The sequence below is a fragment of the Carica papaya genome, chromosome 1 (assembly GCF_054855325.1).
Source record: "Carica papaya isolate Zhongbai chromosome 1, ASM5485532v1, whole genome shotgun sequence".
NCBI lineage: Eukaryota > Viridiplantae > Streptophyta > Magnoliopsida > Brassicales > Caricaceae > Carica > Carica papaya.
This window is the reverse complement of record NC_142309.1, coordinates 17,951,879-17,977,664: the sequence shown is the minus strand read 5'-3', so window position 1 is coordinate 17,977,664 and position 25,786 is coordinate 17,951,879. Positions and strand designations below refer to the sequence as shown.

Below are 25,786 nucleotides of genomic sequence, written 5' to 3'. Positions count from 1 at the left end.
GAACTACCCGGACTGCCAGTGGACAGGGAAGTCGAGTTCACTATAGACCTACAGCCAGGCACCCAGCCCATTTCGGTTGCTCCTTACCACATGATCCGCATTGAGATGGAAGAGCTAAGGAAACAGATCAATGAATTGCAAGATAGTGGTTTTATTAGACACAGTGTGTCCCTTTGGGGTTCTGAAGTCACTTTTGCTAGGAAGGGAGATGGAACATTGAGACTGTGTATTGATTACAGATGATTGAACAAGGTTACAATTAAGAACAAATATCTCCTTCCTAGGATTGATGACCTCTTCGATCAGCTGCAGGGTGCACAGGTCTTCTCTAAAATAGCCCTGTGATCAGGTTACCATCAGGTAAAGATAAGAACAGAAGACATCCCCAAGACGGCCTTTCGAATTAGGTACGGACACTATGAGTTCCTGGTCATGCCATTTGGGCTAACCAACACCCCGGCAATCTTTATGGATCTGATGAACAGGGTCTTCAGAGAGTTTTTGGATCAATTTGTTATCGTGTTCATCGATGACATCTTAATCTACTCAAAAAGCAGAGAAGAACATGCTCACCATCTTGCCCAAGTTTTACAGGTCCTCAGAAACAAGAAGTTATATGCAAAGTTGAGTAAGTGTGGATTCTGACTTGAGCGGACCGCCTTCCTAGGACACATCATATCGAAGGAAGGAGTATCAGTGAATCCTGAAAAGGTTGAAGCGGTACTTGGCTGGGAGAAGTTGACATCAGTTAAAGAAATCCGGAGCTTCCTGGGGATGGCAGGTTATTACCGCAGGTTCGTTGAAGGATTCTCCACCCTAGCAGCCCCTCTAACCCGACTCACAAAGAAGAATGCCAAGTTTGAGTGGAATGAGGGCTGTGAAAGAAGTTTTTCAGAATTAAAGAAGCGGTTGACTACTGCACTCGTACTGTCTTTACCGAGTGGATCGGGGGGATATACAGTTTATAGTGATGCCTCTTATCTAGGCCTGGGTTGTGTCTTGATGCAGCTTGGGAAGGTCATAGCATATGGGTCCAGACCGTTAAAGAATCATGAGAAGAATTATCCCACCCATGACTTGGAGCTTGCCGCAATCATACATGCCTTGAAAACCTAGCGCCACTACTTATACGAAGAGACCTTTCAGATCTATACCGATCATAATTGTTTGAAACACATATTCACTCAGAAGGATCTCAACATGCGTCAGAGAAGGTGGATGGAACTCCTTAAAGACTATGATTGTGATATCTTATACCATCCGAGTAAGGGCAACATGGTAGCAGATGCTCTCAGCAGGAAAAGTACAAGTATCTTAGCCCATTTGATGGTTTCAGAATATAGGCAAATTGGGGCCACACAACAGGTTTGACTTCAGGACCTGAGAAGAGTCACATGTTTGGGCCGCCTAACAGTCCAGCCCGAGTTAATCCAGAGAATAAGAGAAGCCCAGTCAGTCGACCCTGCCCTAGTAGCCCGCAAGATTGATACAGAACAGGGAGCAAGCTCAGAATTCTGAGTATCTATAGATGGGTTACTCCGGTTCCAAGACAGAGTGTGTGTTCCAGACGACAGCGAGTTAAAGAGAGACATCATGACAGAGTCCCACAGCTCGAAGTTTTCCATACATCCTAGAAGCACCAAAATGTACCAAAGCATGCGACCCCAGTTTTGGTGGAATGGGATGAAGAGAGATATAGCCAACTTTATATCTAAATGCTTGGTATGTCAGCAGGTCAAGGCAGAGCATCAGTGCCCAGGTGGGCTACTTCAGTCTTTACGATCCCATAGTGGAAGTCGGAACACATCACCATGGACTTCGTGACGGGATTACCCAAGGCACATTTAGGACATGACGCCATCTGGGTAATTGTTGACCGACTTACCAAATCTTCCCACTTCTTGGCCATCAGGATGACCGACCGCTTGGACAAGTTAGCAAGAATGTATATCCGGAAAATAGTCAGATTGCACGGAGTTCTAGTAATAGTGGTATTCAACAAGGACCCCAGGTTCACTTCTCGGTTTTAGAGTAGCTTTCAGCAAGCCATGGGAATAAAGCTGTCTCTCAGTACTGCCTTCCATCCTCAGACTGATGGACAATCAGAAAGGACAATTCGTACACTTGAGAATATGCTCCGAGCATGTGTCCTTGACTTCGGGGGTCATTGGGACGACCATCTACCCCTGATAGAGTTTTCCTACAACAACAGCTACCAAGCAAGCATCGGCATGGCTCCATATGAGGCGTTATATGGGCGCCTGTGCATATCACCGATTTGTTGGGAAGAAGTGGGCGATAGAAGATTGTTCAACCCTAAGTTGGTAGAGGATACCACGTCTAAAATTGTTAAAATTAGAAAGAACATTCAGATGGCTCAGAGCAAGCAAAAGAGTTATGCGGACACCCGTAGGAGAGATCTAGCATTTGAGAAAGATGACCGGGTGTTCCTTAAGGTCACTCCTTTCAAGGGAATTAGTAGGTTCGGGAGGAGGGGAAAATTGAACCCCTGATTTATTGGACCTTTTGAAATCTTAGACAGGATTGGTACTGCTGCCTACAGACTAGCACGCCTCCAAAGCTCTCCAAGGTCCACAATGTGTTCCACGTATCCATGCTATGTAAGTATAACCCGGACCCCTCTCATGTCTTGGCTCATGAACCGCTTCTACTCCAAGAGAACTTATCTTATGAAGAAATACCAGTCGGTATCACGGACCGAAAGAGCAGGATACTCCGCAACCAGGAAATATCATTTGTAAAGGTCGTGTGGTAGAACCACACGCCAAGGGAGGCTACCTGGGAGCTAGAATCAGATTTTAGAGCCCAGTATCCCCATTTGTTCGACCAATAGTAAGAGTCAAATTTGGGGGACCAAATTTCTTTAAGGGGGGGAGAGTTGTAACACCCAAATTTTATTATTTTATTTTTTTAATTTATTTTAATTTATATTAGAATTTTAGTTTAATTTTTCAATATTTAATTTATAAGGTTTTAATTTAATTTAATTTAATTTAATAAAAGTAAAAATAATAATAATGATAAAATAGGGTAAAATTATTTTTGGGATTTAATTGAAATTAATTTTGGGAAAAAGGGGTAAAAATTTGGATTCTGGGGGTGTTTTTGAAAAGAAAATCAGAAATCGGGAGTCAAAACATAATTTAAGAAAGTTGTTCCACATCAGCAGCCCAGTCAGCAGCCCCGACCAACCAGAACACGCCGCGTGACAAGGAAGCTGACGCAGGAGGCCACGCGGGACGGAGCCACGTGGGCGATCCGTGTGCACGCGATCGAACAGTCCAGATCTCACGCGTGCGGATGATCCAGATTGAATCACGCACGGACAGCCCAGATCACATCGTGATGGACGGTCCATATTTATTCCCATTTTAATCGCGATCAGACGGCCCATATTAAATTGTGAAGGACGGCTGAGATTAAAAGGGAAAGGTTATAAATAACCTCACCCACACCTGACCCTAAACCCTAGCCGCTAGTACCCTCACCGGAGAAGAAGAACCAGTCACCAGAGGAGCCGGCCGCCGCCACTCGCCGCCGCACCGGAGGGTTTTTCGACCACCAAACGAGGTAAATTTTCTTGTTTTGGCTCGTTTTTCGATGCTGAATTTGCTTATGGCCAAATCGGAGCCAAACGATTAGCTAATCAGCCAGAAAATAACGTCGAAGTCCAGCAGCGCCGCTGCGGCTTCCCTCGATTTTTGCCTGCGACGAGGCCCTTTCCGATTCCTGTTCGATGCAATTTTTACACCACTGTGATCACCGTCCTTTTCTCTATAGGTTGACCAGAGCAAAACATCAAATCGTGACTCGCACCGGAGAAGCCGCCGCACTCGAGAGCTCCACCGCCGGTAAGTCTTAGTTTTTTGTGATTTTTTGGTCCACCGAGGGCCGTAGGGTTGTTTTATCACAGGAACCAATGCAAGTTTGACCGAATTCGGCTGAAAATGGCCAACCCGAGGTAGATCACCGCCGCGGGCGGCGGTGCCGTCGCTGGAGCACGGTGGAGCCGCCGTGCTGGAATTCTGATATTGGCCAAAAAGGGGCCTTGGGTCTGATTTGGGGTTTTTGGGACACGTGTAGGTACCGGTAGTGCATTTCAGTTTTCCAGAAAAAATTCAGGGAATTTAGGGACAACCCGTAGGCACATTGTAGAGCCGATTTCAGACCCCAAAACAAATAAAGATTTTTCACCCTATCTCCTATCACGACATTAAAGGTTAATAAATGATTAAATGGTATTTTATGAATTCATAAATATGTATAATTAATTAAGATTGCTAATGGGGCCCGAACCTGATGTATTTGTCGGTCTGTTTCTGTTTGATCTATTTTACAGTCTAAACGCAGCATGGTATCTGATGTATTTATTTTATAGTTTCGTATGCATGAATCACGGTTTCATCTATTATGGTTTGAATTATTGGGAACCCGATGTTGTGTTGTTTTGTTTGGTGTTCATTACTAGTTTACGGGTTTGTGTATAGTTGGATAATTGAGACAAAAAAAAATGGAAAAAGGTATGTGAATTCATAAATGGATAATGGCTACAGCCTTACTAGATATCCTGGGAGATGGTGGACGGACCGGGTCCATAGGGAACCCTACCGGGAACGTGGTCTCTCATATCGGACGGGGTATGGAGACTTTATATATTTTGGCGCCCATACCGGATGAGGTATGGGGACGGCCTGTTTCACCCTCATACCAGACGGGGTATTGAGGTTCATGGTTTTTAGGCGCCCATACCGGACGGGGTATGGGGACGGCCCTGGAATTAAGTTATTAATGTTAATGGTTCACGTGTAATGCAGACCCCCTATGGATCCCCATGTATACTAGTAGGCCGATAAAAAAAGAAATTTATTATATGATTATTGAGGTACAAAAGTATAACATGTGTTACGTTACAAAGTGTATATGATTTTATGATGGTTATAATGTTATTGTTTGCATATGTTATTTTCACGAATCTCACCGAGGTAAGTGGACAGTAAAGATTTTTATTATTGATAAATGAATTTATCATGAATTATGCTCCATTGGTTGTTTTTATTGTTTTACAAACTTTTACTTCTGTGACAGTGAGATAGTGTGATGTCTTTACTGGGCTAGTGTAGCTCATTCCTTATTTAACCATTTCAGATAAGGAGGATTTGGTTTCCGAGCCCGTCCCGTAGGAAGACGGCGAGTAGACGTCTAGGGAATTCACAGTTTTATTTATAGCATTCATTACTAGTATTTACCTTAATTAGTTTTTTCTTTCACACGTTGAATAAGTTTTTGGTTATTGTGTAAGGGATGTTTATCAGAATTTTTATTTCACTTCCGCACTTAGAACTTTTTAATACATACATTTCATTTTTATTTCCGGAGCCGTTACACATTATGTCTGGATTATCTCCTATATTAGGTGCTGCAACTGGATCATCTAACTCAATCATGGCTAAATTGTTGAAGAGATCGCCAGGCATGGCCTCTGAGTCATCAACAGGATCTAACGCCATCGCTAAATCATTCGATGGGTTATCCATCATTATTATGTTGGGATTGGAAGAGTCTAGGTTACAGAAGCTATTCAGGGGAGGAGTTGAATTAATATTGCTGGAGGCATATTCATGAGTTGGGTTACTGGGCATACTAGGCATGGGGAGAGTCGTCAAGGCCTTCATTGCTGGATGTGAGTAAAACATTCCGTCATCCCTTGGATAACCCTCAGCGAACTCGAGTTACCTTGTTCCTTCTTTAGCTTCTTTGCAATTAAGCAACATCATTCCACAAGCATATTGAACCTAAATTCCCTTTAATGTATTTTTCTTATTCATAGTTCATTTAATTATTTTCTACTAAATAAAAAATTTTGTTCTTATCATTGTCGTCAATATGATCTTATTCAACTATTAATATGTCATTCATTTAGTATAATGCTAGAGATAAGTTCAATTTTTTAATCATTAGTGAATTTTAATTAATTCCATCGATATAATTTATATGTTTATATATTTTTCATGTTCCAGTCTTCTTATTTAGCTTCTATCATTGGATGCATTTGTGAACAAATTACTACTTCTACTTGATTTAACCTGAGGAAGAAATTCATCCTTGGTGCATTAATGATCATGACAAATACAAAAATGAAAAGTATATGTAAGCGTATAAAACCTAATTCTCTAATATTGACTAAAACAAACTAGTGTTTAATAGTTAATTCTTTTTTACGCATTTCACTTACAACAATTCATATAATTATTTTTAAGTAAATCAACAAGTTAAGCTTTATCATGGTCAGTGAGGTGATCTTATCCAACGACTAATATGTCGTTCATTTTGTATAACGCTAAGGGAAAGTTAAAAAATTTTTTACCCTGAATAAATTTGATAGACTCATCGATATGATCTATTTTTTTTTTCAGTTTTTTTGTTCGGTTTCTATTATTAGATGTATTTATGAATAAATTAATGCATCAAGTTTGGTTCAATCTCAAAGAAGAAATTTATTATTGGCATGGAAATGATCATAATAGCCATGATCTTGGAACATAAAATGGAAAGTTTATGAAGATTATATATAACCTAATGCTCTTACATCATGCACAAATTAACTAAAGTGAAATAGTTCAAGAGTTTTTGCCTTCTATGCATTTCCCCTATTAACATATCATTTAGTTGTTCTCAAGTAACTCAGAAGGTTCAATTTTATCATGGTCAGAAAGATGATTTTATCTGATAATGAATATGTCATGCACTCGGTATAACGCAAGAGAGAAGTTAAATTTTATCATCATTATTGAATTTGACATAATCTCATTGATATAAAAAATGTGTCTATATATTTTTTATATTCCAGTCTTCTTGTTCTATTTTTGTCCTTGAACACAATCTGTTCTTCATGCATATCTGTTTGTGTTTCATAAGGCTTCAAAATGTAAACAATATATCATAATAGTATTGCCATGTTAATGCATCATTCAGCAACCCCTTCCTATTTCTCTTTCACTTTTTTTCTTTTATTTAATTTTAAATCTATTAGCATGTTTTTCTTTATCAGCATCCTTTGTTGCTCTCAAGATTAATTTTGCTCTCAAAGTTGAAAACAATTTAGTTTTAGTGTACAAAATTAGTCTAAAAATATCTTAATAGTAAATATTTTTAAATAAAATTTTAAAACTGATTATCACGCTTATATGCTTTGACTAAGCATCTGGTAAGAAATATGTTTTCTTTAGGAGAAAAATGTCATTCTTTGTTATAAGTTTTTTAAAAAGTAGTAAGTGAAGTATACAAAAATAAGATCATCATTAATCAAAATTGAATGGGTCACATGAACTGGGAAGTAGAGTCAAATTCTCCCATATAAATATCTATTGGAAACTCTAGTTTAGAAATATGTTCAGACTGAAAACAGGAGAGATTATTGGTTTTGGATTGAAAGATCTTTTAGCTTCTGTGGATCGACTTCTGATGGTGCTCGGGTGAATCTTCTCAGCATGCTTATCCACATTCTTCTTCAGCTCATCGAGAGAGGCCTTCAATTGTTGAAGTGTGTTAAGCTCATATCTTCTTTGGGAGCCATCCACCAACATTGATTCTCATTTGTCTTTTTCATATGATTAAGCTCCTCGCCTTGCTTCTTCTCGATTTCGAGTTGGTTCAGAACCTGTACATGTAGTAGAATTAATATATATTATTTATATTGAAAACGTTTTATTAGAAAGGAAAGAAATTAAAATAACCGGAGTGTTGAGCTTACAGACACTAGCGTTCCAATGAGCCTCAATGAGTTTCATGGTTCCAGAAGTAGCTTGTGGTGGATTACCACTAACAACACGTTCCAACACAGTCTCGACACAAGGATGACCAAAAGAAAAGATCTTTCGACCGGGTGAGAAGACGATAATAGCAATCTCAACCCCACATAGAGTGCTCAATTCACTCGCCTTCTTGAAAAGTCCGGCTCGGTGTTTGGAGAAAGTGACTTGGAGATTGGTTTCATTATTCATCTTCACCATCTCAACCTTTTGTCGTCCCTTACTCTTTCTCGCCATGGTTACAAGTATTGAATATGTGCAGAGAGAAATTAAAAGAGAGACTAATGGAGAGAAATAATTGTATTGAAAGAGGGGGAAATGAGTGATATTTATAGGAGATTTAAATCAAGGTTGTGAATTAATAAATTTTAGGTAGACATCCTGTACATATTTTCCTGTATTAATAAGTTACATCTTTAGAGTTACTTGAGAATCTCCTCTTTATTGAAATATATGGTAGGAAAAATCTGGACAATTAAGGTTAAATTTTAGCTGTACTTTTATACAATTTGCAAAATCATCATTGTTTTAACATTTATAGATACATAACTAGATTGATATATATGAAAATTGAACCTTCTTGAAAATTTTACATTTTTTATGTTATATATATGTATATATATTCTCGATATTAATTTGGGATTGAGAAGGTAAGAGAGCTACTTTTAATTTTATTTATTTGTCTCTTGTTAGGAGACACAATGAATCAAATTGCAATGATAAAAATCCTTAGATTATTTATGTTAAAGTAATAAAAAATATAAAAATGTATTATAGGATATATTAAAATTTAAAAACTATGATGAATTCTTTATAAAATTAATTGATCATTAGTACAATGGATAATTTTAATTTATTTATAAGCATTAAGGAAGGATCTAAGTTGCAAATTATAACTATCAATTGGATCACATTTAAAATTCAAAGTTTTAAATAATTAAATTTAATTATGACAATCGATTAACCTTCATAACAATAAAGTTTTAATTCAATTGCATGTGATATTCAATTAAACTTGAAATTCATATAATTCATGTTGAGTACTTTCAAAAGGTGACTTACAATTATTTTATTTGTATAACACTTCAACTTGAGCCTGCTTAAACAAAATGCAATTTCTTTGATCCATTTGATTGAAAATTTCTATTTAATATTGTTTGGTCCTAATATAAAATCTTCCTTGTTTATATACTTAACATTTAATGAAGATATTATCCCTACTTGGGATATATATTCCCAAATATATAGATATGTTTACATACTTAGATAAGCACTGTCAATAGAATATTTTCCCTGAATATTACCTAATTTCATTATTGATTTATTTTAAGATTAATTACCCACATCAAACTAGTAGAATTTTCTTAGCTAGCATTTATGTGTTGATAGAATTTTCTTAGCTGGAGCTTATGCATGTGACCCATATAGGCTTAGTATTAAATTATTTATAGGACTTTAACCAATATAATTGATTTATTATGACTAAACACTTTTCATTCATCATCATGATTTATTTATTGCATCAATAAATTGGATGAACATACATGTCACCAAGAGTGTCATCTAATAAATATATCACAACTCTTACAATGTATAAAAATTTGATCATGAAATTTAGTAGTTTGTCCATGGATGCATAATTACCATATAGTTAATTCATTTCATTTATTGTATTTCAGATTAACTCAAGATATGACTTATACCAACCATTATTTAATTGAATAGTTGGTATATTTCTTCTTGTACAAGAGATTGTACTTCCTTGTATGTTTTTAATTAAATGTTATTTATATTATTTTAAAATTAATGTGTGTATATTAGTTAATTAACCAACACAAGTATTTATTCAAAAATAGACTCATAATTGTCAATGTAAAAACTAACTCGCATAAATATGACATAATTGAAGGTATTCCCAAAGATGATCATGTTCTTATCAAAGCACAATTATGTGACTTTAATATCTTATTTTCTTACATTTAGATGTTACCTTTGTCTTGAGTTAATGAGTTAAAAATAAATTACTTAAAATATTTTCTCCTATTACAACTCTTAGAATAGCAGGTTGATTTCAACTTGAAAATAAAAATAAATGCATAGATAAAAAAATTATGTTATTATTGCACTCTTTAAAAGTACCACAACCCTACAATGAAAAGGAACATGACGAAAACCCAAATGCTAAGGCACCAGATATCTAACATAAATAAAATAAAATAAACTGCAAGTATTGTGTTTACAACTCTTTTTAATTTCATCCTTCCGAGACTTAGTCAAGAAATGAACCTAGTAGAATGTTATTTATCCATTTCCTTGAATATATATATTATATCTAACATAAATAAAATAAAACAAACTGCAAGTATTGTGTTTACAACTCTTTTTAATTTCATCCTTCCGAGACTTAGTCAAGAAATGAACCTAGTAGAATCTTATTTATCCATTTCCTTGAATATATATATTGGGATTATTGTTGAACACATTAGGTATCGTGTTTGGATCGTTTAATACATGAGGCATCATGTTTAATTTGTTATGAATTATAATCATCTTAGCTTCTTTAGTAACTTTCTTCTTCAATTCCTCAAGAGATGTCTTTAAATGCTCAAGTTGTGAGAAACGCATTTCCTGTTTTGGACCCATCCACCAACACTTACTCTCACATATTTTTTGTATTTCCTTAAGCTCTGCATTGCGATTTTTCTCGATTTCCAGTTGATTCATGACCTATTTTCATATGTTTCAAATAATAAGTACAATTCAGTATAAGTTTTAATCGAACAAAAGGAAGATCAAATAAGTATAATAAGTTTTAAAATCTAAATATGGTCTACTCAAACTTGTGTGAGGATCATATTGAGCTCATGTATCCTTGAGTTGCGGTGAACCTCAATGAGTGTCATGGCTCTTGAAGTATCTCGTGGAGGATTACCACAAATGAAATCTTCAATCACTTTTTCAACACAAGGATGACTAAAAGAAAAAGCCTTTTTACTGGGGGGAAAAATAATAATTGCAATGTTGATGCCACGAAGAGTGGACCATTCACTAGCTTTCTTAGAAAAACTAGCTCTTCGTTTTGAGAAAGTTATTTGGAGGTTGATTTCGTTACTCATCTTTATCATCTCAATCTTTTGACGACCCTTGCTCTTCCTATCCATCTAAAAGTGAAAGAAAAAGATGATGTGAGAAGGAGATAAAAAAGTTGGCTTATAATTTACTAGGAAGTGATAAAAAATGGGTAGTATTTATAAGAGTTATCAGACTGACATTATTATTTTCCACAATGCAACATCAAACATTATTTAAATGGATTTTCTATATAAAATTTTTTAATCTTTAATTACTTACTCATTGGGATTCATCAAATTGGAAAATTTTATTTTGTACTATCCAACAAATAATTTTATTTATAAATTTATTAGCTTTAATTACTTATTCATTTGGAGTCAACAGATTAGACATTATCATTTTGCACTATCGAATATATAACTTGATTTAGATCAATTTTCTATATAAATTTCTTAGCTTTAATTACTTATTTATTTAGAGCAGATTGCATATTATCATTTTGCACCATCTAATATATAGACTGATTTATAAATTTCTTAACTTTAATTACTTATTTATTGAGAATTATTAGGATGGACATTATTATTTTGCACTATTCAATATATAACTTAATTGAGAGAGATTTTCTATATAAATTTCTTAGCTTTAATTACTTTCTCATTTGGAGTTACTAGGTTGGGGATCTTCATCTTTCACCATCAAACATATAATCTGATTTAGATGGATTTTCTATATAAATTTTTTAATTTAATTACTTACTCATTTAGAGTCATTAAGTTAGACATTATTATTTTGCACTATCTAATATATAACTTGATTTAGGTGAATTTTCTGTATAAAATTTTTAACTTTAATTACATACTCATTTGGAATCATCAGGTGGTGCATTATCATTTTACACTATTCAACCTATAGTTTGAGTTAGGTAGATTTTTTATAAAAATTTCATAGATTTAATTACTTACTCATTTGGTGTTACCAGATTGACTTTATCATTTTGCACTATCCAACATATTGCTTGAGTCAGGTGAATTTTTTTTTAATTTTTTTTAACTTTAATTACTTACTCATTTGGAGTCACTAAGTTTGATATTATCATTTTGCACTATCCAATACATAATTTAATTTAGATGAATGTTCTATACAAATTTATTAACTTTAATAACTTACTCGTTTGGAATCATCAAGTTGGACATTATCACTTTTCACTATCCAACACAACTTGATTTAGGCATTTTTATTTTATATTGTTCAATATATAATTTGATTTAGACAAATTTTCTTTGTAAATATATCGACTTTAAAAACTTATTTGTTTGGAATGCTTTACAATCACCTCATTGAAATATATAGTAAAAAAATCTTGAAGATTGATATAATATTACCTTTAAGTTATACGAATTTACCATTTCCAAATCATCATTGCTTGTAGAACGAAATGAGATGAATTTTCTTAGAAATAGTTATTAGTAGCCACATTTTCTTGCTTATCAAATTTGACAAGATAATGAAAATAGTGTCAACATCTATGCACAGATAAATAAAATTTGAATAACACATCCCAATACACAGTATTATATAATTACCAACCTATTTCCTAATATATATATATATATATATATATATCAAATTTGGGAAGATAATGAAAATATTTTTCATGTTTCTCCAGACATTAATAATAAGTTAGTCAACAAAAAATTACAAACTTGGTAATAAAATTATTGCGAATATTGCGAAACCGCCATGAAGTTTAACATGTTATATATAAAAATAAATTAAAATTATAAGAAAATCCCAAAGTACTGAATATTATACAATTACCAACCTACTAATTATTTTAATAACCATTGTCCTCTTTTCAACCTTAGCCATAAAAGGTTTTAATGAAGCTTCCATATAAAACTATTCTGATTTGGCTCAATTCTTCACTATGGTGAGTTGTCTTTCATAGTATGTTATCTTTCTTGACGCTTTTGATGATTGCTCATCTTCTCTATTAATTTTCTCTACATTGATTCAAAATTATTTATACTCTATTTGAATCCATAGGGACTTAAAAGTGTTTCTATGAGAGATATTTTAGTTAGAATTTTAGGATTATCTAACTAAATTTTATGTTTGCTTTTTCATTAATCTCGTCATTCTTCCCAATAAATTTGCAACAAAATGGAAGGATTTAGATAGTCATGTTTTTAATCGAATATTCTCAATTGGAATTAATATTTTCTTGAAGGAATCTGTCTTCGAGAGCTTTTTTTTTTGGAAAAAAACTCAGACCCCAAAGAGATTGGGGTTCCTCCCAATTTCCATCATAAGTAGTAGTTATGCTAATGAAAAAGCACAATATGTTTTATAAAATTTTTGTAAATATAGAACATGGTTGTAATTTTTCAATTAATTTTTTCAATCTGAGATATTATTTTAACAACACTCAATTATTTATAATATATTGAAATATCATATTTTTAATATAAACTATAACACGTTGCATAGTAAATTTATTAAGTACACATAGATATTTTAATATAACGTGCACTTGAATCCGTATTTGCATAATGCATTTTTAATTTACTATTTATTTTTACTTTCATTGCCATGTCTTTCTTAAAATTTTTTGTTAAATAAGAATAAGTTAATTGTGTTTTACTTTCGAAGTTGATCTATATATATCCACTATATATCTTCTCCACAAGCTATATTGTAGCGCCCGTGGAAATTTATGAAGAAGGAAAAAAAAAAAAAAAAAAACGCGCATGCCATGTCAGCAGTCCTGGCCAACCAGGACCTGCCACGTGGCAAAACCACGTCGACCGGGGACGGGCCACGTTGGTGATCCGCGTGCGCGCGATCGGACGGCCCAGATCAATCGCGCGCACGGACGGCCCAGATTTAATCAAAAACGGACGGCCCAGATTAAATCAAAATGGACGGCTGAGATCAAAAGGAAAAAGGGTATAAATAAGACCCCCACACCAGACCCCAAACCCTAACCGCCTGCCCTCGCCGGAGAAGACAAACCAGAAGCCGGCCGCCGCCACCCGCCGCCGCACCGGAGGGATTTTTGACTGTCGATCGAGGTAAATTTCATACCCCCGACTCGTTTTTCCATGCTGATTTCCCCAGTGGCCAAATCGGAGCCAAAATCCCGGCCAAACGGCTGAAAAACACGGCCAAAAGCCAGTGGCGCCGCTGCGCCCCTCCTCGGTTTTTGCCTCCGATGAGGCCCTTCCCGGCCTCCGTTTAATGCAATTTTTATACCACCGTGATCACCATTCTTTTCTTTACAGGTTGATCAGAGCCGAATCACCAAAACACGAACTTCACCGGAGAGCCGCCGCACCCGAGAGCACCGCTGCCGGTAAGCTTCGGTTTTCTATAAATTTTCGGCCCCCCGAGGGCCGTAGGGTTGTTTTATCACAGGAACCAATGCGAGTGTGGCCGAATTCGGCCGGAAACGGCCGAAAATAGCCAACCCGAGGCGAACCACCGCCGCAAGCGGTGGCGCCGTTGCCGGAGCACGGCGGAGCCGCCGTGCCAGAGTTGCGATATTGGCCGAAAGGGGCCCTAGGCCTAATTTGGGATTTTTTTGGAACACGTGCAGGTACCTGTAGTGCGTTTCAGTTCCCTGGGAAAAATTCAGGGAAAATTAGGGACAGCCTGCAAGCGCACTGTGAAACCGTGTTCAGATCCCGAAACGAGTAAGGACCCCTCACCCTATTTCCTATCACGGTTTTAAAGTTCAATAAATGATAAAACGGTATTTCATGAATCAACGAATGTGTGAAATTGCTTAAGGTCGCTAATGGAGCCTGAGTCTAGTGTGTTTGTCGGTTAACTGTTATTTGGCCTGTTTTACAGTTTTAAATGCAACATGAGGTTTGATGTTTTCATTTTATAGTTTCGTGTGCATATTTTACTGTTTTATTGATTATGGATTGAATGACCGGGATATTGATGCTGTATGTTGTCTATTTGGCATAAATTATCGTTTTGCTTGTTTGTATATGATTGATAATGTTGACTGAGGAAAAAGGAGAATGAAAGATTATGTAAATGGGAATTGTATAATGTGGTCATCCTGACTAGATATCCTGGGAGATGGTGGACGGACCGGGTCCGTAGGGAACCCTACCGGGATTGTGGTCTCCCATACCGGACAGGGTATGGAGATCTTACGTGTTTTGGCGCCCATACCGGACGGGGTATGGGGACGGCCCGTTTCACCCTCATACTGGACGGGGTAATGAGGTCTATGGTTTGGCGCCCATACCGGACGGGGTATGGGGACGGCCCTGGAATATGATTTCAAGTGTTAAGGGTTAACGGGTAGCGGGACCCCTATGGATCCCCATGGATACTAGTGGGCTGGTAAATGAGGAAAATATGTTGTGTAACGATTGAATTACGAAAAGCTTGATAGGTATTATGTTATACAGTTTATATATATGGTTTCATGATGATGATGATGTTATTGCTTTCGTATATTGTTTTATGGATTTCACCGAGGTAAGTGAATGGTAAAGGTTTTATTATTAATAAAAGGATTTGTTGTAAATTATGCTCCATTGGTCTTTTTGGTGTTTTCTACCCACCTTTACCTCCGTGACGGTGAGATATCGTGATGTCTTTACTGGGCTAGTGTATTTCATTCCTTATTTAATCATTTCAGATCAAGAAGACATCGTTCCCGAGCCGGTTCCGCATGAGGACGACGAAGGGGACGCCTAAAGACTCCATAGTCATATTCGTAGCTTTTACTTTCAAGTTTCTCCTTTAGGTAGTTTGATCTTTTATATTTTGTGAGCACATTTTTGGTTTTAGTGTAAGGGATGTTATTCAAATTTTGACTTCGCTTCCGCATTTGATATTTTTAATATACATTTCATTATGAATTTCCGGGGCTATTACATATATATTCTATTTTCCATTGGATTATTACAGCCATTATGCACCATACATCTGTTTTAACAGTAGATCAGTAAATAATTAATATTTCATGGATGATTTTTCAAGAACCTGCCACCCCATATGACATCCTGCCACCCCATATGACATCTAATAGAACATATTGGATATGTAAATACAATATGTTAAATAAGGGGCTCGGGAACATATTGGATATGTAACGTCTTTCTGATCTGAAATGGTTAAATAAGGGATGAGCTACACCAGTCCCGTAAAGACATCACACTATCTCACCGCCACGGAAGTAAAGGTTGGTAGAAAACAAAAATGACCAATGGAGCATAATTTATAACGAACTAGTTTATTAACATAAAAATTTTTACTGTCCACTTACCTCGGTGAGATCTATGAAAACAACATATGAAAACAATAACCTTATAATATCATGAAATCATACACACTTTATAACATAACACATATCATACCTTTACATTTCAATCATCAGAAAACAGATTTCCTCTTTTACCAGCCTGCTAGTATCCATGGGGATCCATAGGGGGACCCCGCTACACATGAACCATTAACATTTACAACCTGATTCCAGGGCCGTCCCCATACTCCGTCCAGTATGGGCGCCAAAACCATGAACCTCAATACCCCGTCCTGTATGAGGGTGAAATGGGCCGTCCCCATACCCCGTCCGGTATGGGTGCCAAAACCATGAACCTCAATACCCCGTTCGGTATGAGGGTGAAACGGGCCGTCCCCATACCCCGTCCGGTATGGGCGCCAAAACACATAAGGTCTCCATACCCCGTCCGGTATGAGAGACCACGTTTCCGGTAGGGTTCCCTACGGACTCGGTCTGTCCACCATCTCCTAGGATATCTAGTCAGGCTGTCCACATTTTCCACTCATCAATTCACATAACCTTTTTGCCATTTTCCTTGGTCTCACTCATCCAACCATACACAAATATGTAAACCACTCATCGACACCAAACAAGACAATACAGTACCAGGTTCACCATAATACAAACCATAATGAAAGAAACCATGATTCATGCATACGAGATCATAACATAATTACATCAAACATCATACTGCATTTAATACTGAAAATTAGATCAAACAACAACAGACCAACACTGTATTAGACTCGGGCTCCATTGGCAACCTTACTCAATTATACATCTATAAAGTCACAAGGTACAGTTTAATTATTTATTTAGCTTTAATACCGTGATAGGAAATAGGGTGAGGGGTCTTTACTTGTTTTGGGGTCTAAATTTGACTCTACAGTGTGCCTACAGGCTGTCCCTAATTTCTCTGAATTTTTTCTGAAAAACTGAAACGCACTACCGGTACCTGCACGTGTCCCAAAAAATCTCAAATCAGACCTAGGGCCCCTTTCGGCCAATATTGAAATTCTGGCACAGCGGCTCCGCCGTGCTCCGGCGACGGCACCAACGCAAGCAGCAGTGATTCGCCTCGGGTTGGCCGTTTTCGGCCGAATTCGGCCACACTTGCATCGGTCCCTGTGATAAAACAACCCTAGGGCCCTTGGTGGGCCAAAAAATCACAAAAAACAGAAACTTACCAGCAGCGGTGCTCTTGGGTGCGGTGGCTCCTCCAGCGTGAGTCGTGTTTTGATGTTTGGCTCATATCAACCTGTAGAGAAAAGAACAATGATCACAGTGGTATAAAATTTGCATCGAACGGAGGCCGGGAAGGGCCTCATCGGAGGCAAAAATAGAGGGGGGGCGCGGTGGCGCCGCTGGACTTCAGCTAGATTTTCTGGCCGTTTGGCCGATGTTTTGGCTCCGATTTGGCCATAGGTGGACTCAGCATCGAAAAAGGAGCCAGGAGGACAAAATTTACCTCGCTTGGCGGTCGAAAACTTCCCCGGTGCGGCGTCGGGTGGCGGTGGCCGGCTCCTCCGGCGAGGCACTGCGCCTAGGGTTTTGTGGTCAGGTGTGGGTGGGGTTATTTATACCCTTTGCCTTTTAATCTCAACCGTCCATCAAGATTAAATCTAGACCGTTCGATCATAATTTAATTGGGATTAAATCTGGACCGTCCATCGCGATGCAATCTGGGTCGTCCGTGCCTGATTGAATCTGGGCCATCCGTGCGCGCGGGAATGGAACTGGGCCGTCTGATCGCACGCACGCGGATCGCCCACGTGACCCGTCCCCTGGTCAGCATTTTCTTGCCACGTGGCGTGTCCTGGTTGGCCGGGGCTGCTGACCGGGCCGCTGACGTGGCTGCTGACGTGGCACAACTTTTTTAAATTGTGTTTTGACCCCCGATTTCTTATTTTCTTTTCAAAAACACACCCATAATCTAAATTTTCACCCCTTTTTCCCAAAATCAATTTCAATTAAATTCAAATAATATTTTTACCCAATTTTATCATTATTATTATTTTTATTTTCATTAAATTAAATTAAATTAAATCAAATTAAATTAATTAAAAATCTAAAAAATTCAAATAAATAAAAATAAAAATAGTAAGATAAAAATTAAATTACTTGGGTGTTACACTCTCTCTCTCTCTCTCTCTCTTTTGGGGTGAAATCTAGGCTCTAATATGTATTAAACAATGCACGTCTATATAAGATTTATAATGCATGCATAGCATATAGTACTATAAAATTAGAGTTAAGATGAAAGCTAATAGATCCTTTATTTATAAAATATATCACTTTACATTCCATTGATAATATAGCTTAAATATGAAAGTCAAGCTGTATGAGCACTCTGTGACCTTACTAATCAAAACACATTCCCATAAACTTCAAATTTTGAAAAACTCCTACCCGTTTCCACCATTATTCTGAGTCATATTATATCCTGTAGCTGGCATCATGTTCACATTGTTAAGACCATTGGTATACATAAAGTTTTAATCGTTAATCGCATCCGATCCCCCCACCATCATGTTCTGGTCATTGTTCATCATCATATGATCGACTGGAACCATGTTTTGATAATTGTTGATCATCAGATTTGCCGCCGATAGCATCATGTTTGTAGGGTTACTGTTGATAGGCATGACATTAGAGACCATGTTTGGATTATTGGGAATCATGGAATTGGACAAGGGAATGTTTGGATTATTGTTGTTGAGCATGTCACGAAGCATCTTCATATAAGCTGCAGGATTAACATGTTAGGATTAATCATGCTGGGGCTAATCACGTTTGGATTAACCATGTTGGAATTAACCCTATTCATGTTCGGATTAACCATGTTTTTGGGACCAACGATAGCATTTAAGGGGATAGATTCAAATGGAAGTCCAGTTCTATTGGAAGAGCTTCCAAGAAAAAGCTGATCATCAGAATTAGGATTAATATTGTCCTCTTCAGCATCTTTTTCTTTGGCAACTTTTATAACATTCTCGTATAATTCCTCAAGAGCAGCTTGAAATTGCTGAAGCTGTGAAAGGTTCATGTCATCTATGGAACCCATCCACCAGGCTTTACTTGCATTCTCCTTCATCACCTTCTTAAGCTCCACACTTCACTTCTTTTTAGCATCCAGTTGGGCATTAAGCTTTAATTATATATAATCATGTCCAAAAAAAATTCAAGGATTAGTTATAAAAATCAAATAGTATAGATATGGTAGTGATTATACCTTATTTAGCTGTGAGTTGAGCCCTTGGAGATAAGCATTTCGATGAGCATCCATCATACATCTGTTAGCTGAAGGAGGTTGTTCTATTAGGCCACTGAATCGATTGATCAACTTTTCCATAGAAGGACTGACAAAAAAGAACACTTTCTTGGCAGGTGAAAAAATAATCACTGCAAATTCAGCGCCACAAAGTGTGCTAATTTCACTCGCCTTCTTGAAAATGCTAGCCGGTCGTTTGGCAAAGGTAACTTGGAGATTCGTCGCCTTCTTGATCTTCACCATCTCAATCATTTGGCGGCCCTTTAACTTCCAAGGAGGCTCCATGGATAAATTTAGCACGAATAAAAAGATTAATTTATGATTTGAATGATTGAATAAGGATGAAGTAGAATGAAGTATATTTATAGACTACTCAATTTGACAATTACAATTTTTAAGTATTCCTGCATTTAAATTAACTGTGTCTAAATTACTTACTCCTTTAGGATTTTGTAATAATGGAGAGAATATAATTTAACTAATTTAGACTAGTCTAAATAAATGCACTTGAAGTTTTTAGAATCTTTCCTAAATAATCTGACATAGAGCTTCTAAGATATTCTTTTTATTTGACTAAAAATAATTGATTGAATTATCTTTTTTAATGAACATTGACTTAAATGAAATCTCTCGCGTCATTCAAATTTTATTATGTGCTTAGTATATAAATAGCAAAATGCTTATAAATTTTAACATGTTATTACACATGTAATTTATTATTACTAATTGCGATGAGTATACTATATTTTCTTTTCAGATAATAAAATTTAAAAGTATTTCGCCATAGTTAAGAAAATGATCAATCTTTAATTTACTAAGTTTTGTATGTTGAATATTATATATGTAAATAACTATTATAATTCTTTTTGAAAATATAATAGATCCTGACGAATTAAATAGTTTATAACCTCTTTCACATTATTTATTATTTTGAATATTAAAATTTGAAAATAATATATTTAAGAGAATGATCGATCTTTCAATCTATTGCATTTTGGATAGATTATAATTTTAAAAAAATATATATATACATTATAAATTATATCTATCATATAATTTATTACATTTAACTGTGATGAGAATATTATATTGTCCTTTTGAATATCTATATTGAAACTAATATATATGAGAATGACATATATAATTTTTCATAATAAATTATTTACATATTTTTTAATAATAACAAAAGCATTCTCATTTTAACATTCGGATATTGAGACTAAACGTCAATTGAATTATTTTACATTATATCAGTGAATCCAGAATTTTTAATACAATCACAAAATCCAAACTCATATTAAAGATTTTTAAAAACTATAATTTGAATTTGATTTAGAATCATAACTCTTTTCCAATTTAGATATGTGGTATTTGTATTGTAATTTAAATTAAATACAAGTTAAAATTATACAAACTCTTAAGCATGCTACCAAATTAAATATATACCAACGATTTATATATTTCCATATAATGGAATAGGGAAGCGAAATGAGTATGTGGAATAATCTTTTACCTTTTTTCTTCAAAGTCACAGATTTACACGTACATATATTTATATATAATGTAATAATTAACTTTCTAAAAATAATAAATTTATTACGTACTTAAAGAGCTTCAATATTTTCATATACTCGTGTGTTGATACCAAATTCTAAAATTTTTTAAATCTCTCGAGATATAGTTTACAATAAATGCGAGATAACTGACTACTGTATATACATATACATACATACATATACATACACACACATATATATAAAGAGATGGAACTATCATATAAATGTACTTTATAGGGTGATTATAGAAGATTAAATATTTTTAAAGATTTGCGGAATTGTACTTAACAAGAATGTAAAATAAACAACACTCATGAAACACACATATACTTATTAACTCGATCCAAGACTAACAACGACAACATTTATAAAGAAAAAAAAAACACACACACGCACACACAAGAACACCACCTGAAAGTAAGCAAATACAAAACTCAAGCCAATTGAAATCCCAAATTCCCAAAGCATTATTTGAAAGACAAGACAAACAAAAACAAAAGACACGATAGTGAAACTCTTCAAACTAGCCCTTGATTCTTTTCAAGATAATCAACAAACTTAGTCATTAAAATCCTTGGCCGCTTCCTAGAATATTCCCTGCAAGAGGAGGCGGCATTGTTTTCGAATTATCACTGTTAGCCGCCTCATTTGGATTGTCCACAATGAAGTTCTCATCATCCAATGGATCCGTAAACAGCATCTCTAGAGTGAAGCCATCAAATACTGAGTCTAGATTTGAATCATCTGGCACAATACGTATCATATTTAGAGCATCGGATGTTATGCTAATTGGATCATTTGGTGCATGAGGTATAGTACTCGGATTAAAAAACTCATTAGGCCCAATATTTGGATCATTTGACAGATTAATATCCATTGTTGCAATTTGGTTCCCGAAGGCATCAGACATTATGTCTGGATTATCTCTTGCATTAAGTGCTGCAATTGGATCATCTGACTCAATCATGACTAAATTATTGAAGAGATCCCTAGGCATGGCCTTCAAGTCATCAACAGGATCTAACGCCATGCTTGAATCATTCAACGGGTTATTCATCATCATTATGGTTGCATTGCCAGAGTCTAGGTTACAGAAGCTACTCAGGGGAGGAGTTGAATTAGTACTGCTTGGGGTATATTCATGAGTTGGGTTGCTGGGCATACTATGCATGGGGAGAGAAATCAAGGCCTTCATTGCTGGATCTAAGTAAAACATCCCGTCATCCCTTGGAGAACCCTCAGCTGAACTCGAGTTACCTTGTTCCTTCTTTAGCTTCTTTGCAAGTTCGGCAACATCATTCCACAAGGCCTTCATACCAGCATCCAAAACTTCAAGCTCTTCCAAGCTGAATTTGTCCATTGAATGCGTATACCAAAGCTCTTTCATCTAGCCTTTTCTTCTTTGTTTGAGCTCTTTACCTTGCTTCCTTGCTGCCTCCTCCTTGTCTTGAGCCTGTTATCATATACACATATTCATGTATTTGCAGTATTAGATAAGCAATTAGGCTAAAGATTTGAAAGTCCAACAAAAAATTCAAAATATATCACGTAACATCATAGATTTAAGTATTAGTGACTCATGATAATTTTTAGATTATCATAAATGGATATTATAAAAAAAAGATTACAAATAAGTTGCTAACACCTCATTGATCCTACTGATTGTTTGTTGAGTATCATTGTCATTGTCAGTATCTTAGCTGGACGAACATCAATACTAAGAAAATGATCAATCACAATATCGATATTAGGATTGCCATAGCAGAAGGCCCTATTTCTAGGGAAGAAAACAATAAGGCCAACATCTGGTCTACAAAGAGTGCAAAGTTCACTCGCCTTCTTGAAAAGGCTACTTCGATGTTTTGAGAAGGTAACTTGGAGACTGGCTTCATTCTCCATCTTTATTAACTCGATCTTTTGATGACCTTTACTTTTACTTGATGTCCCCTCATCTGCCATTGCTAAAACTGAAAATAACAAAAGATAACCTTGGCAAATTGAGAAGAAGATAATGGAGATTATGATGAGAAGATGTGAGTATACTATTATTGCAATTGACGATTGTAAACTACGCAAGGTATTTATAAGGTTTGGAGGTACCACTTGAGGCTATTCAAGTTGAGTTAGGTGGATTTACTTAACTTTTATGCATTTACATTTCTGGCTAGAATCCTTTTTTCATTAAAATATAAGGTAAGGAATATCTTGACATAATCCAAAACTTAAATTTCTGATACTATCAAGAATTCTTTACCTTTCTTACTAGTACATTGTAAAACATTCATTTATGAATTTTGATTTGCTTACATCTTAAGGGAAAAACTTATTCTTCGTTTGTCAATGATCGTATGAGCACGGCGATCTTGGATAGTCTCATCGATATGATCTATCTATTTGTTTTTTATTTATTTATTTCAGTTTTTTTGTTTGGTTTTTATTATTAGATGCATTCATGAATAAATTGTTGCATCAAGTTTGGTTCAATCTCAAAGAAGAAATTTATTAATGGCATGGAAATGATCATAATGCCACGATCTTCGAACACAAAATATAAAGTTTATGAAGATTTATATAACTTAATGCTCTTACATCATGCATAAATTAACTAAAGTGAAATAGTTCAAGAGTTTTTGCCTTTTATGCATTTCTCGTATTAACATATCATTTAGTTGTTCTCAAGTAACTCAGAAGGCTCGATTTTATCATGGTCAAAAAGATGATCTTATCTGATAATGAATATGTCATGCACTCGGTATAACGCAAGAGAAAAGTTAAATTCTATCGTTATTATTGAATTTGACATAATCTCATTGATATAAACGTGTCTATATATATTTTATATTCCAGTCTTCTTGTTCTGTTTTTGTCCTTGAACGCAATATGTTCTTCATGCATATCTGTTTGTGTTTCATAAGGCTTCAAAATGTAAACAATATATCATAATAGTATTGCCATGTTAATGCATCATTCAGCAGCCCTTCCTATTTCTCTTTCTTTTTTTTTTCTATTTAATCTTAAATCTATTAGCATGTTTTTCCTTATCGGCCTCCTTTATTGCTCTCAAGATTAATTTTGCTCTCAAAATTGAAAGATATTTAATTTCAGTGTACAAAATTAGTCTGAAAATATGTTTAACAATAAATCTTTTGAAATAAAATTTTAAGACTGAATATCACACTTATATGCATTGATTAAGCATCTGGTAAGAAATATGTTTTCCTTAGCGAAAAAATTTCATTCTTTGTTACGAGTTTTTTAAAAAATAGTAAGATAAGTATACAAAAATAAGACCCTCGTTAATCAAAATTGAATGGATCATATGAACCGGGAAGCAGAGTCAAAGTCTCCCGTATAAATATATGTTTGAAACTCTGGTTTAGAAATATGTTCAGACTAAAAACAGAAGAGATTATTGGTTTTAGATTGAAAGATCTTTTAGCTGCTGTGGATCGACTTCAGATGGTGCTCGGGTGAGAGCACACTGTACGATAGTTTTCTTCAAGAAAGCTATGACATCTCTTATTTACTAGCTCCTGCTAACAATATAACCAATCTATCCAATCCATATGCAGTCTCCCCTGCATTTCAGAAGCATTGCCAGTAAATTTTTTATTACAAAATTTAGTAGCTGTCTTCACATAATAGCTACAATATGATCAATATTTGATACCTACACCGAACTTAGAGCAGAGAAGGATGTCTTCATGGGAAAAAGATATAAATTGTAGACATACACGAGTTGTAGATCCAGTGTAAAAATATAGAAAATAGAAATTCAAATGGAATAGAAATAAAAAAAAATTGAGAAAGAGAATAATATGCTGAGTAGATTTATGATTCCAACATAGCTCCAAATTCGATATAGGAGTGTAATAGCCAGATTTATGATTAAATACGTATATACATTTCAATAAAACGCGCACTTATATCTGTACATGCATCATCTTTTTAATGCACAATTTATTTTTATTTTCCCTATCATGTCGTTCTTACAAATTTTTTGTTAAATAAGAATAAATTAACTATATTATACTTTTAAAGTTGATCTATATATAGATCTACTACTTACCTTCTCTACAACCTATATGTTCTATTTTTATTTGGATTCATACAGTCATTTAGTATCATACATACGTTTAAATTTTACATAAGAAAATAGTAGACTATAATTTTTACATAATTTAATTCTTGTGCATGCTAATTATTCCATAAATTTACCCGAATAACAAAAACTCATGCTTGTGTAATCTAATATCTATCTCTAACCTGAAAGCTTTTGATATTGAAAATTTCTAGTATGCTTACCTCAAGCTCTAAACTTTCCTCAATCTCTCGAGGTATGGTGTACAATAAATAAAAGATAATAGATCACTGTATATATACACACACACACACATATATATATATAATATAGGCTAAACTCTTGTATATATGTGTTCTACATTTTGTATGGTGAATATAAATGAGTAAATATTTTGATAATAATTGTTTATATATTAAAATAATACATATTACGATATGTTATATAGGTAGCAGTTGATAGTGTCACAACGCATGACAAAAAAAAAAGTGTAGTAGAATGTTTGAGATATATACATATATATATATAATCAAGCGCAAAGGGTTTTAAGGAAGAAAACTTATATTAAGAACTAGATGCAGTATCACTGAACGATTACAAAGTTCTTAAACAAATAACATAAAATAAGATGCCTCTTATTTTCCAGAACAAACCCTTACT

The 25,786-nt window shown here is 35.1% G+C and overlaps 1 pseudogene; it reads right to left on the bottom strand.

The window, feature by feature from the left end:
* Positions 1-7,631: 7,631 nt before the first annotated feature.
* On the bottom strand, positions 7,632-8,066 carry LOC110816139 (agamous-like MADS-box protein AGL62 pseudogene; annotated as a pseudogene).
* Between the last annotated feature and the right edge of the window lie 17,720 nt (positions 8,067-25,786).